The 11,190-nt window shown below is 39.8% G+C and overlaps 1 pseudogene across 1 annotated transcript; it reads right to left on the bottom strand.

The window, feature by feature from the left end:
• Positions 1-7,697: 7,697 nt before the first annotated feature.
• On the bottom strand, positions 7,698-10,198 carry LOC149848425 (phytolongin Phyl1.1 pseudogene; annotated as a pseudogene). The gene is made up of 2 exons (XR_016430152.1): positions 9,930-10,198; positions 7,698-8,989 (listed from the first exon to the last, which is right to left on the bottom strand). The product of XR_016430152.1 is annotated as a phytolongin Phyl1.1 pseudogene (transcript).
• Positions 10,199-11,190: the final 992 nt, after the last annotated feature.

Below are 11,190 nucleotides of genomic sequence, written 5' to 3'. Positions count from 1 at the left end.
GTTGAACAAGAATTCAGTTCTTCTCTTAGATCAACAAAAATCTTGATGCAAGGTTACTAGGAGAAGATTGATGTCATAATATGGACTCAAGGCATTTTCTTCAGTTGACTAGCCCAACATTAAAGATTTTATATTTATAATGTTCGCTTTGGTGAAGTTTACTCGTATATAATTTTGATGGAATCTCTAGAAAGTGGATCTTAAATTGGTATTGAACGTATTATTTGTGAATCAGACTAGATGGAACAAATCTTTGCACTTTGTCTGCTTTGGCTCTTGGGCTTGTCTGACAATTTCAAACTGTGGCTGGGTGTGATGAGTGAGATGCATTACATCAGAACTTCGTCGAAACTTAATGAGAGTTTGAGATAAACCACATTGGGACCAATTGGTTTACATTTTTCCCTTTTATAATAAAATACACCAGTGTCTCTTGGTGGGTGATTTGCCCAGCTTCCTGCTGTACATTGGTGGAATTTGGGTCTGAGCTGATATTTTGTGCTTGCACTGAATAGTTTTGTTTCTTCCAGCTCCTTTGGGTTGAGATTTCTTGTTATTTGCAGGTTCAGGAAAATCAGAAGTAGATTGTGTGCATCTTATTGATCTGACCCAGGTGATTTGACTATGACTCGGTTTTAACAGTTGGTGTTCGTTGGCTGTAACTTAATATGATATCTTGAATGTGGATGGATGATTCTTGGTTGGTGCTTTTCCTGTATTTTGTTAAACTTCATCTCTGTGATGCGTTTAGGTTCAATATGCTGGTGTTATTTGTAGGGATCACATTTCATGAAGTGACATTGACATGTTTCTGATAAGCAGTTGTTGGGCAACACTGGTTGTGGGGGTTATTTCATAGGGAGGTATCTCCCCATATGAAAGCCTCCACCTATCAGTTGGTTAAAAAGTTGTGTACAGCTCCTTCAAACAATGGTGGAGTATTGGATTTTACCATATGCGATCACGTCATAATATTTTCTTCAGTTGGCTTTTTGCTGTCCAAAAATGACCACTAAAATATCTGTTGATTTTTTAATCACCGAAAGTCCTGCACATAGATCGGATTTTGGCAATTTAAAAATGCTGATCTCTAAATCACATCTACGAGGTCAGATTGATCAAATCAATTCAACAGTATCATGTGAATATGTACTTGAAAATTAGACCTGAAATTTTGTATTAATTTTTGAATTCCTTATGGATTTACACGATGTTTTTGTCGACTTTCGCAATTTTCTCATGTCACCTAAACCATCAACCAGGATATCTTTTTGTTGGTAGACAAGGACATCACAACCCTTTTCTTTTGTTTGTTTACTTTTGATATACATGAAATTTGAATCAAGTGAACAAATATTATCTGATTCTCGACCTTTTTATCTATTTCATTTGGGAAACAATAGGTTCTACCTGTTTTCAGCATATTCAGCACCACAAGGCTGTACTTTTCGACTGAATCTAAATCTTTATGTGAGATTCAAATCAGATCTAGAACTGGAACCCTGCTCGCCCTTCCAATTTTCAGTTTTTCAAGTGGGATTCACCCTCTTGCTTCCTACTTTCTAGTAGAGCTACCAATGTTATCCTACAATTTCAGACTTTATTGGAGCATACCACTTCCCTTAATTTTGGTTGTAGTGTAGCACATTATTCTATTTTCCACTAAAACCAGACATGAGACACAAACTACGGTACTCAAGTACTCTTATAAATCAATTAACTATCAAATAAGATCTTCACCCTTCATCAACCACGATCAAGGATGCATATTAAAGCAATGCACATTAAGTGCCACATGACAGTAGAGGAACTTTTCATGTGGTAGTAACCCTTTGTACGCAGAGGTTACTTCCTTATAGAATATTCTGTAAATACCAAGTGTAAAATCATAATGGGAAAGAAGAGAAAATGAAATTAGGCTTGTGACATATTGAGGCAAGAAAGATTGGAGTAGGAGTTCAAAGATTTCAGAAGTTCTAAGTTTTGCTGATTCTGTTCTCCATTCTGCCATTATAAATTGCAAATTATCAGAGAATCAAAGGTCCTAAGATGACTTTTTTTTTCAATATAATTGAGAGTTTTCTCTCTTGCTTCCCATCGTAAGTGTTATAAAGATCGAAAAATAAATACTGTGTTATAAAGATAGAAAAAATAAACTCTCTCTGCATTTTATCATGATTATTACGACTGCAAAATTGCAACTGTATTTTTATGAGGCATTTATGTCCATGCTTTTCTGATTCATAAATTCATTGCTTCATTTAGATCAGATATCTAACCAAATCCAAATCCAAATCCAACTGAATTGGTCTTTTTGTAAAGTTTTACACCTGAATCCATGTCGGAATCTAAACATAAACCGGACACAACGGATGTCCAAATCCGGTTAGAAATCGAACTAGCTCTTTAAGCTAATTGGATCGGATTTAGATGCGAGTTTTTTTTTTTTCATCTGACTATAAATCCAATTGGGTAAGGCACTGAATCGAACATTCTTAGGTCCCTCGAAAAATACTCAATTTAGTCCTTAGTGATTCAAGAAACCAAAACAGGATTAAATGTGATTCTGTATTCTATGGTCGCTGAGGCAGGTTTGAGCCAGCACGGCTAGGTCTCTGATCCTGGGGCGATTTCTCCCTATAAATATTTAAAAAAAAAAACAAATTAAGAGGACCCTACATAGGAAAGAGGGTTGCACTTTCTGATGCGATCATAGTGTACGTTATCCAATTATAACTGGATAAATATATAGTTTTGATTTTTTGCTACCGACAGATATCCGGATTTGATACCTGAAGTGGATTACATGTAAAAAAGGCATATTTGGTATGAGCTTTTCACTATTTGAATCCGAATCCGTTTAGGAAACATCAATTAATCCAATCTGGTGTTGGCCACATCTAACCCAAATCCGAACCGTTTAGCAGAACAGCACAATAAAAGACACTCATTAGGAAACCCAAATGGAGTGCCTGAAAAATTGACCAATTATTTCTCGAGTCTAACGAATCGGTCTAAATCAGACTAATTCCTCCTCAAATATATAAATCAGTGTGGCCTTATATTTTTTCTATTTAATGAAATGGGTGTTGGAAAAGCATGCCTCACCGAAGAGTAGTTTGTTTATTTTCAATTTTTTCAACTGTATTTTTTTATTTTTTATTTCTTTTGGACTGAAAAACATGATTTGGTCATGACCGCATTCACAAGACCCTGAGTTTGATCATTTTCTATGTCAAAATCAATGGAAATAAAAGCCTCTAGAAATTCAGAACTCTCAAAACCATCAAATTTGGTTTTTTTCTTCACTTTCATATTTTTGACATAAAAAAAAAATCATGAAGAAAACATGTGCGCTTTATGGTTTGTCTTGTTCTTTCATTATTTGGTGTGCAATCTCATAATTTTAATAGATTTTATAAGTTTTCATGAAATTATTTAGGTTTTATAATTTACAATGAATTTATTCAAAAGGGTTATAACAAAGCTCTTGTCCTGCAGTTGTAATTGGGCAGCCAACAGTTTTAGGTTCTTAGTCCACAAACCCCACACCCATGATTGCGGTCACACGTTTAGGTATAGTGGTGAGCTCATATGCAGGGTCAAGGATCAGAGAACCCACCAAAGAATCTGCTATATTTGAACAACAGTTTAGCCATTAGTATCAAGAAACTGGACGGTTGAGTTTCATTTTCATAACCAAGGGGTCTCGGGTTCGATTCACGCGGCGGCAATCCACCCAGCTCGACTGTTCAAAAGAAAGAAAAGAAAAAAGAGGAAAAAATGCTTAGAGTTTTTTTTTTTTATGAAGAGGAGCCCTCCCTTAGACTTAGATCAATTAACGTGCCCGCCACCCTCTTGTGAGGCAAGCAAAAGATTTTTTTTTTTTATATTTACACGAAGAAACCACCCTTAAGATCAGAGACCTAGCTGCACTGGTTTTTGCCTGCCATACTTATGATCACTGTCCTGGCAGCATAAAACTCTGTGGACTTAATTACCCCTTGTCCCAGAGAGTCACCACGCTTAGGCTTGCAGAAAGAATGATGCTCATAGGATTTGAACCTAGACCGCCTTCCTAGTGGCCTAGGCACCATCCACCTACGCCAAACCCTTTTGGGGCAAGGCAAACAAAAGATTGATTAGAGTTGAAATGACAAAGATTTCTCAATATAAAGAGGTCATTCTTGGCTGGCCCCGGGTAGTTGATAATTGATATAAAGCTTGATGATGATGATGATGATGATGATGATGATGATGATGATGATGATGATGATAAAAGAATGGTCTTAAGAGTTAAGACCCTTGTTAGTGCAACCCACTTGCTGGCTTTGGGTTAATTTATTCAAATAGGAATTACAACTTTGTACATGTTGGATATCTATCACAATTTTCAAAAGTTTTTACCCAAATAGTGCACTGCCACAAATGTGCCCGAACAACTGCCTCCCTCATGATTTTTGAGGCATTGACCAATGGATGACAAAAACTGAAGTTTCTTTCTTTCAAATACACAAATATGTGGCCCCCACCATTATTTGACATTTTTGTTTTTTAAAGAATTGAGAAAAGTCTATTCTTGCCATTTGGGAAAGATTTTCTATATTGTTAAGTACAGATTTGTCATCAACCTCTTACAAATATGCTAAACATGCATCATATCACATCACATCACATGTAAACCATGAATTATAACGAAAAGTTTTGCAAGAAATCAATAAATCTTACAATTGGCATAATGAAAATAGTTACATGGTCAATAATTTTTTTTTTAAAGTTAAGCAGTGTCACAGGCCTATTTTCTTCAATGGGCCAGCGCAGCGCGACGGTCCCTCCTCACTGCCACAAGCCTACTTGTCAGCTCGCTTGCCGGTCACGAAAACTTGTAATCAAAGTGCAAGAGAGAATAGAGAGAGAGAAATTGCAATCACAAGAAGCAATCACAACGAGGGTGAACAAAAGAAAGCTCAACGCATTTACTTCATTCATAATTTTGCCCGCAGGCTATTACAGTTCAAGTATACGGGCTGCCCCTTCGGGGTATTGATTCACCTGAACCGAGCAGCTTACATCAGACTCAACAAAAGCAAAACAGACTCTAAGCGCAATTGTACAATGTAAGTCACAAGGGATCAGGCAGAACACCACCAGTTATTATTCAATGTAACACTGGGGTTTTGAACCTGCAACGTCCCACCACAGGTAGACGTGCACTGACAGCTCCTGCCAACCACGCGGAGACCCAGTTGGTTATGTTGGTCAACATTTGCCTTTACGGTTAAGATGCCTTTTTTGCATTAAAAATGAATTATATCCCATAATCCGGTTTCTTGATCTTAAAAGAGCAAGATTTATAATCAAAACAAAGTTGAGCTTTTTCATTTGATACAAGGAAGGTTGGGAACCAATCAATCAAGTGTCCTACATACCAACTCCCAAAAAGCAAGGCATACGTTTTAACCGCTTTGAGACAATGTCATTTTTTTTTATAACTAACCAGCTGGAGCTTGACTCGGACTCATTATGAGCTCAAACTAGGATCAGCTTGCTACAAGAATGGGGCAAAGCTTGAACATTCAAGCTCGGCTAGATTGGTTCATTTACTGGGCCTATGAATAATTTATATTTTAGTAATGTTTTCCTTTTTAGTAAAAAAACTACTGGTCTTTGGATGTAGGCGTTTACTATTTAGCAATTGCATTCCCTTTCCATAGTAGGTGACCACAGGTTCATACGTATAGAGCTACTTAGCAGGAAATAGTCTCTACAAGCATACATGCTCCTCCAGGAGAGGATTCTGGCATATAGGGGTGCAAACAGATCAGATACAATAAGATATCCGATCTGAATCCAGCATGTTATTTCCATATTCAGATCCTTCAAGCAAGATCCAAAATTTGCATTCCAATTGGACTAGGATTCTCTTAATCAGATCATGTTCAGATTCAGATGAGTACTTTACGTCGGATCTGATTTAGATTCAGATCAAAATTTGATCTGATTACGGTTTTTACATGTAAGGAGTATGTTTTGGACATGTTTTTACCGGATCCATGCTAGCACATATAGTTGGGATTTGAATTTGACCTTTTAGATCGTTGCACCTTTTTCAGATTCGGACGTGGATTCAGATCAAGTGCACAAAATTCAAATATCGATTATGCAGGATCCAGCCCCGTACCCAATCTGTATGCAGCCCCGGTGGCATATGACATCAAATCCTTGGTCATACTATCAATAATTTTATTTACATTACATTTGGAGCCTGTTTGGAAAGTAGGAATCAGGGAAGAACCAGAGGAAACCGTAGTACAGTCACGAGGAATCAAGGCTTCTCACTCTTACAATCACGTTCACCTTGTTTGGGATAAAGGAATTGGTGAAATTGTAAAGGTATGAAGAGAATCAAGGTTTCTCCTAGATTCCCTCCAAGTCATTTTGGTCAATTCCTCTCAAATTCACACTTTCAAAACAGACCCTTAGGACTTGAGCAACCATTTGAGTATCGAATACTTTGCCATGACTGTGTCACTGTACTCGATACTCTTTCAGCTGTACCCTGGCAACAGAGACCATAACATTGCCAATCTCTCATGGCGTCGAATACCCGACCAGACCCAAATTGAATATCCGAGTATGGGGATGAAAACTTCTTGACCCGAAGTCAGGTTTGGGATCTAATTTCACTTGGATAACCAACCTGACCCTGCTGAACCGAGTATTTTATAGGTAATTTTTTAGTATAAATATATATATATATATATTTTAAACGGGTAGGGTTTGGGATTCATTTTCATGATCCAACATAACCAATTGTTATTTTGGGTGGGTTTAGGCAAACCCTGATCCGACCCTAGACTCAAAAGACTTGAACAAGTAAAACACTAGGTAAAAGTGTCTATTGAGGCAAGAATCTATAAATTATTCAGTAGAATCACCAAATTTAAATATGAACTCTTGCGGTCAAGGTGGGCACCAAATCATACAGGTTCACGGATTCAAAAGGGGACAAAATGGTTGGTTTGAGATGACACACAGTGACAATTTTTCAATTGGCCAAGCCACCATGAACAAACACTCTTCATTGGCAGATACTACTGCGGTCTAGTGTTGTTTTGTTGGGATTCAGAGAATTTAGTGGAAATGAAATCCAATTCCACTGAATACTTTGGTCACTTTCCAGTTACAAAGAGGAATTTAGTGAATTTGGATACCGTCTCCACTAAATTGTCTGAACCGAAGCACACCAAAAGGGTGTGTTTGGGTTGAGGAGAATTCGTGGAATTTTATTCCAATTCCATTGAAATCTTTGGCTATTCTTCGGCCACAAAGAAAATTTTAGTGGAATAGGATTCCAATTCCACTGAATTTCCTGCATCCAAACACGCCATAAGGGCTGAAATTAGGACTCGTTTGATCACACTGATTGTAAAACCACTCGATGAGTTCTCTGTCTTTACTCATTTAGGTTCGATTCTTACTGAACCAGGTTCATCACCAAACTGGTTACCAGCATTGCACCACGTATCTGTACAGAATTCTGCAAGGGAGATATTACACCCCCTAAGCCAAAACTAGACAACATGTCTAGTTGAAGAAAGAAGGAAACAAATAAACAGATGTTTCAGCGCTTTGTGAGTAGATATAGCCATAGATGCAGTGGTTGGTGCTGGTGGTGAAGAAGAAGAAGAATAAGAGGATAATTAATGTGATCGTGACACTGAAATAAGAACATACAGAAGCAGTTCCTGAAAACAACTTATCCAAAGGCTGAGACAAGATCAAAGAGGTACCAGGCTCTCCAGAGTGATGGCACATTGACTCTGCTTCAGGCAATCAGCCTGAGTGAGTGTATTTACATTCGGTGTCTTGTACAGCTTCAGTTGCAATGAATCAAACCTTCTCGAAGAGTCCGCAACAAGCAACTCCAATTGAAACTAATGGTACACAGTGCCTAGGAAGATGGCGATTCATGACTTTCTGAGCTCAATCCGCTGTGTGGACTAAGATCTCCATAAGTAGATCCTCCCAAGACAATATTTACACCAAGCCTAGAGGTAAAAGAATGAAGGTAAAAGAATGAACGCCTAGGCATCCTTCAATGAAAATATAAGCAGATTTCCTGAACTGTCTTTACCAACTTTTCTTCTTTGATCATCAACTAAGAGAGACACTCAAAATCCTTGCATATGCTAAGCCAAATTCCGAACAGAATCAAACACAACGCCACATCAAAAATAAGAACTATCCAAACATGGCGCCACCACATCCTGCGTGCGAGCTGCTGCGCTCTGACCCTGGCACTCGCGCTCTTCTGCAAAGGAAATGAAGATACAGCATCTCCATTTTTATTGGAATCAACCACCACATCTATCCTATGCCCTTCATCCGCAGCATTCCCTCGGTCCTCTGCTATGTCTTCCCGAACTTCTGTTAGCTCCCTCGAGATCTTTTCATACTTGTTGGGCTTCCCTAGGAATGGTTCCTTTGTCGATGACTTTGAACCGGCCTTGCCATGCAAACTGTTCATCTGGTTATGCAAAACCAGAACCTCAGGATTTGCAGGAGGAGTGCAATGGTTCTCACGATCCCCGTCCATTCTAGGAACGTTCTCAAGAGACAAAATAAGCCGGCGAAGAACAGGAACCAATTCTTCATGTAGACAGAAAGATGTCAAGCCCAAACTGCCCACTGCACCATTCTTCAATACGTTCTTGAAATGATCCCTGACGTGCCCAAGGAATTCCAAGACACCAGACCTTCCCAGGCCTTCATCAGCAATCGTGAAATAAACATGCCCGTCTTCCATTAGAAACGCGAAGATACGGTTCCGGACCGTCTGGAAATAGCAAGCATGAAATGGAGGTGTTCTCTCTAAGCATAACGCAGCCCACTTCTCTATCTCTGGATCTCCGCGGCTATATGCAGCAAGTACTTTTGTTCCTTTAGAAACAGAGCAATAATAGACGGTGTTTGGGATGGAACCCATCTGTGTACACCATAGAGAAATGTAAGCAACACCACACAAATTTTCCAGATTCTAAACCTGATGAACATAACTTCCAGAAAGAAAAAGGAGAAAGTGAGAACCAAAATTCGTCCTGAAAATCATGGTCTGATGTTTCAAAATATTCAATTGCTGAATTGTTTCAAACAAGAACTACAGTCAATTCTGAGCCTTCAGTTTCAGCAGAAAAAGCAAAATTGGGGAATCTGAATTATCCATGGAGTCCCCCCCAAAGGGTTTGACGAACCACAGGAACGACAAATCCCAATATGGGTACCACAGTTTTCCACATCGAGAGTTCCCGAAAACCCGATAACCAGAAAAAAGAACCAATTGTTCCTTTTTCCATACTCACATTAAAAAGAAGAAGTTACCTATCCTCCCGGTCACTAGGGTTCTAAAATCCAGAATGAAAAGTCAAGTTCCAACGAATTCCAGAAACTGATCGACTCCCCACTGATCCTTTCAGTCTCTAGGATTCCAAAACCCAGGAAAGGAAGGCCAGTCTCTGATCAAATTCAGATTCCAGTAATGAATATTCCCAAACTCCGATAGAACCCCCCCAATCAATCCGTACAGAATTTGACGACTCAGAAATACCAAGAAAGCAACACACAGACCATAATTCCCAACCTTTGATATTCACATGTTTATAAATTTCCCATGCCATCAAATCCATTGTCAGTAAGTTTTTTGTTTCACGAAGTGACCAAGAAAGAAATGTTTTCGGTTACACCCAAATCGGGAAAAAGAGGGGGAAAATGAAAAGGAACGAGGGTCGGCCCTCGAGTTCCCATCGTTCTGCCGCCATGAGGGGTTTTGCCCAACAAAGGGAACCAAGCGAAAACCGTTCTTGACACACACCTCGGCTAAAATTAGCGCCTTTTTCTATTGGAAGACGGCTGGGGGTTTCTTTTCTTACCTGAAGCGCGTCCAACTCCGCTTGACGGCAGTGACGACGATCCCCGAAAATAATGATCAAAGAGAGAGAGAGGGAGGGAGGGGGAGCTTCAGACGGTAAAGTGAGCGATTAGAAGAGGCAAACTAAAAGTCTAAAGAGAGACCAGGAGCTCTAGAGACAGAGGGACGTTGGTGGTGGTGGGAGGTTTCCCGTTGAGAGGCTCGTTGCCAACTGTTCGACGAAATGCCACAACCAAAAGACCGAGTCATCGCCCCCAAAGTCCCTACCAATCTTCTAATTAGTCATGTACAATAATATACAAAGCCGTCGTGGTCAGTGCGTCGTCATCATACTCATCTCTCTCTCTCTCTTGGGGATCCAACTGAGTGCAAATGGGCATGGTTTTATCCCTGGGCCCTGTCCGCATCGCGTAAGGGGATGGACCACTTACCGTCTGGATCTGTTTAATTGGACACGGTGAGCTCCTGATGCCTCTGGCTCTGGGTTGAATAAGACAACTGGACCTTGTAACAACCTCTAGTCCTTATTTTTATCTGATAATGCTAGATCCGGTAGTCCAAATGCTACCAATTTACATTCCTAATTTTGTCTCGGCTCCACTCACCCCGGGAATGAAGCTAAAAAGTCCGGAAAGTTTTGAATGCCATATCGGAGGCTTGAGGTTGCAAAGTGCAGGTCACACATAATTTTAGGCCAAACGAGTAGGTCCGAACATAAACCGCTTGTACTGATCACTAAACTATGTCTGAGCTAGCACCCGGTTGCCTCGCCTGGATCAGTTTACTTTTCATAGGGCCCGTTTGAAAGTGAGAAAATAGTAGGAAAAGTTAAAATAGTAGGGTTTCAGTTTTGAGATCAGCCACCGAATCCAAAAGACAAAAGATTTGTGTCATCTTCAGGCAAGCGCTTAAGGGTCCATTTGCATGTCATGGAAGAGGAAGCTGCGGCACCTCTTCCACGGAAACAGAATCAGACCCTCCCCCCGCAAGGGAATGCTTTCTACGAAAGGGGGATCCGGCATTGAAAATGACTTCCTTTTCAATGCGGATTGTGGATTTTGTGTTTGTTTTGTCACTATGGGCTCCATCGATGCGCTTTCGCCGAAACTGACCACTTTCCGTGACAAGCAAACGGACCCTAAGTTTGGTAAGGTAGGAATGGATCTAATCAACCTCCCAAGCGCATCAGAGAAAATAAAGGGACGCAACTCAATCCCACTCCAGCCTCCGTGTTGTTGTGAATCACATGGTCAATTGGTTCG

This window comes from Nuphar pumila, chromosome 1 (assembly GCF_984573655.1).
Source record: "Nuphar pumila chromosome 1, dmNupPumi1.hap1.1, whole genome shotgun sequence".
NCBI classification, from domain to species: domain Eukaryota; kingdom Viridiplantae; phylum Streptophyta; class Magnoliopsida; order Nymphaeales; family Nymphaeaceae; genus Nuphar; species Nuphar pumila.
The sequence above is the reverse complement of the archived record's forward strand: the minus strand, read 5'-3'. Positions and strand labels throughout refer to the sequence as shown.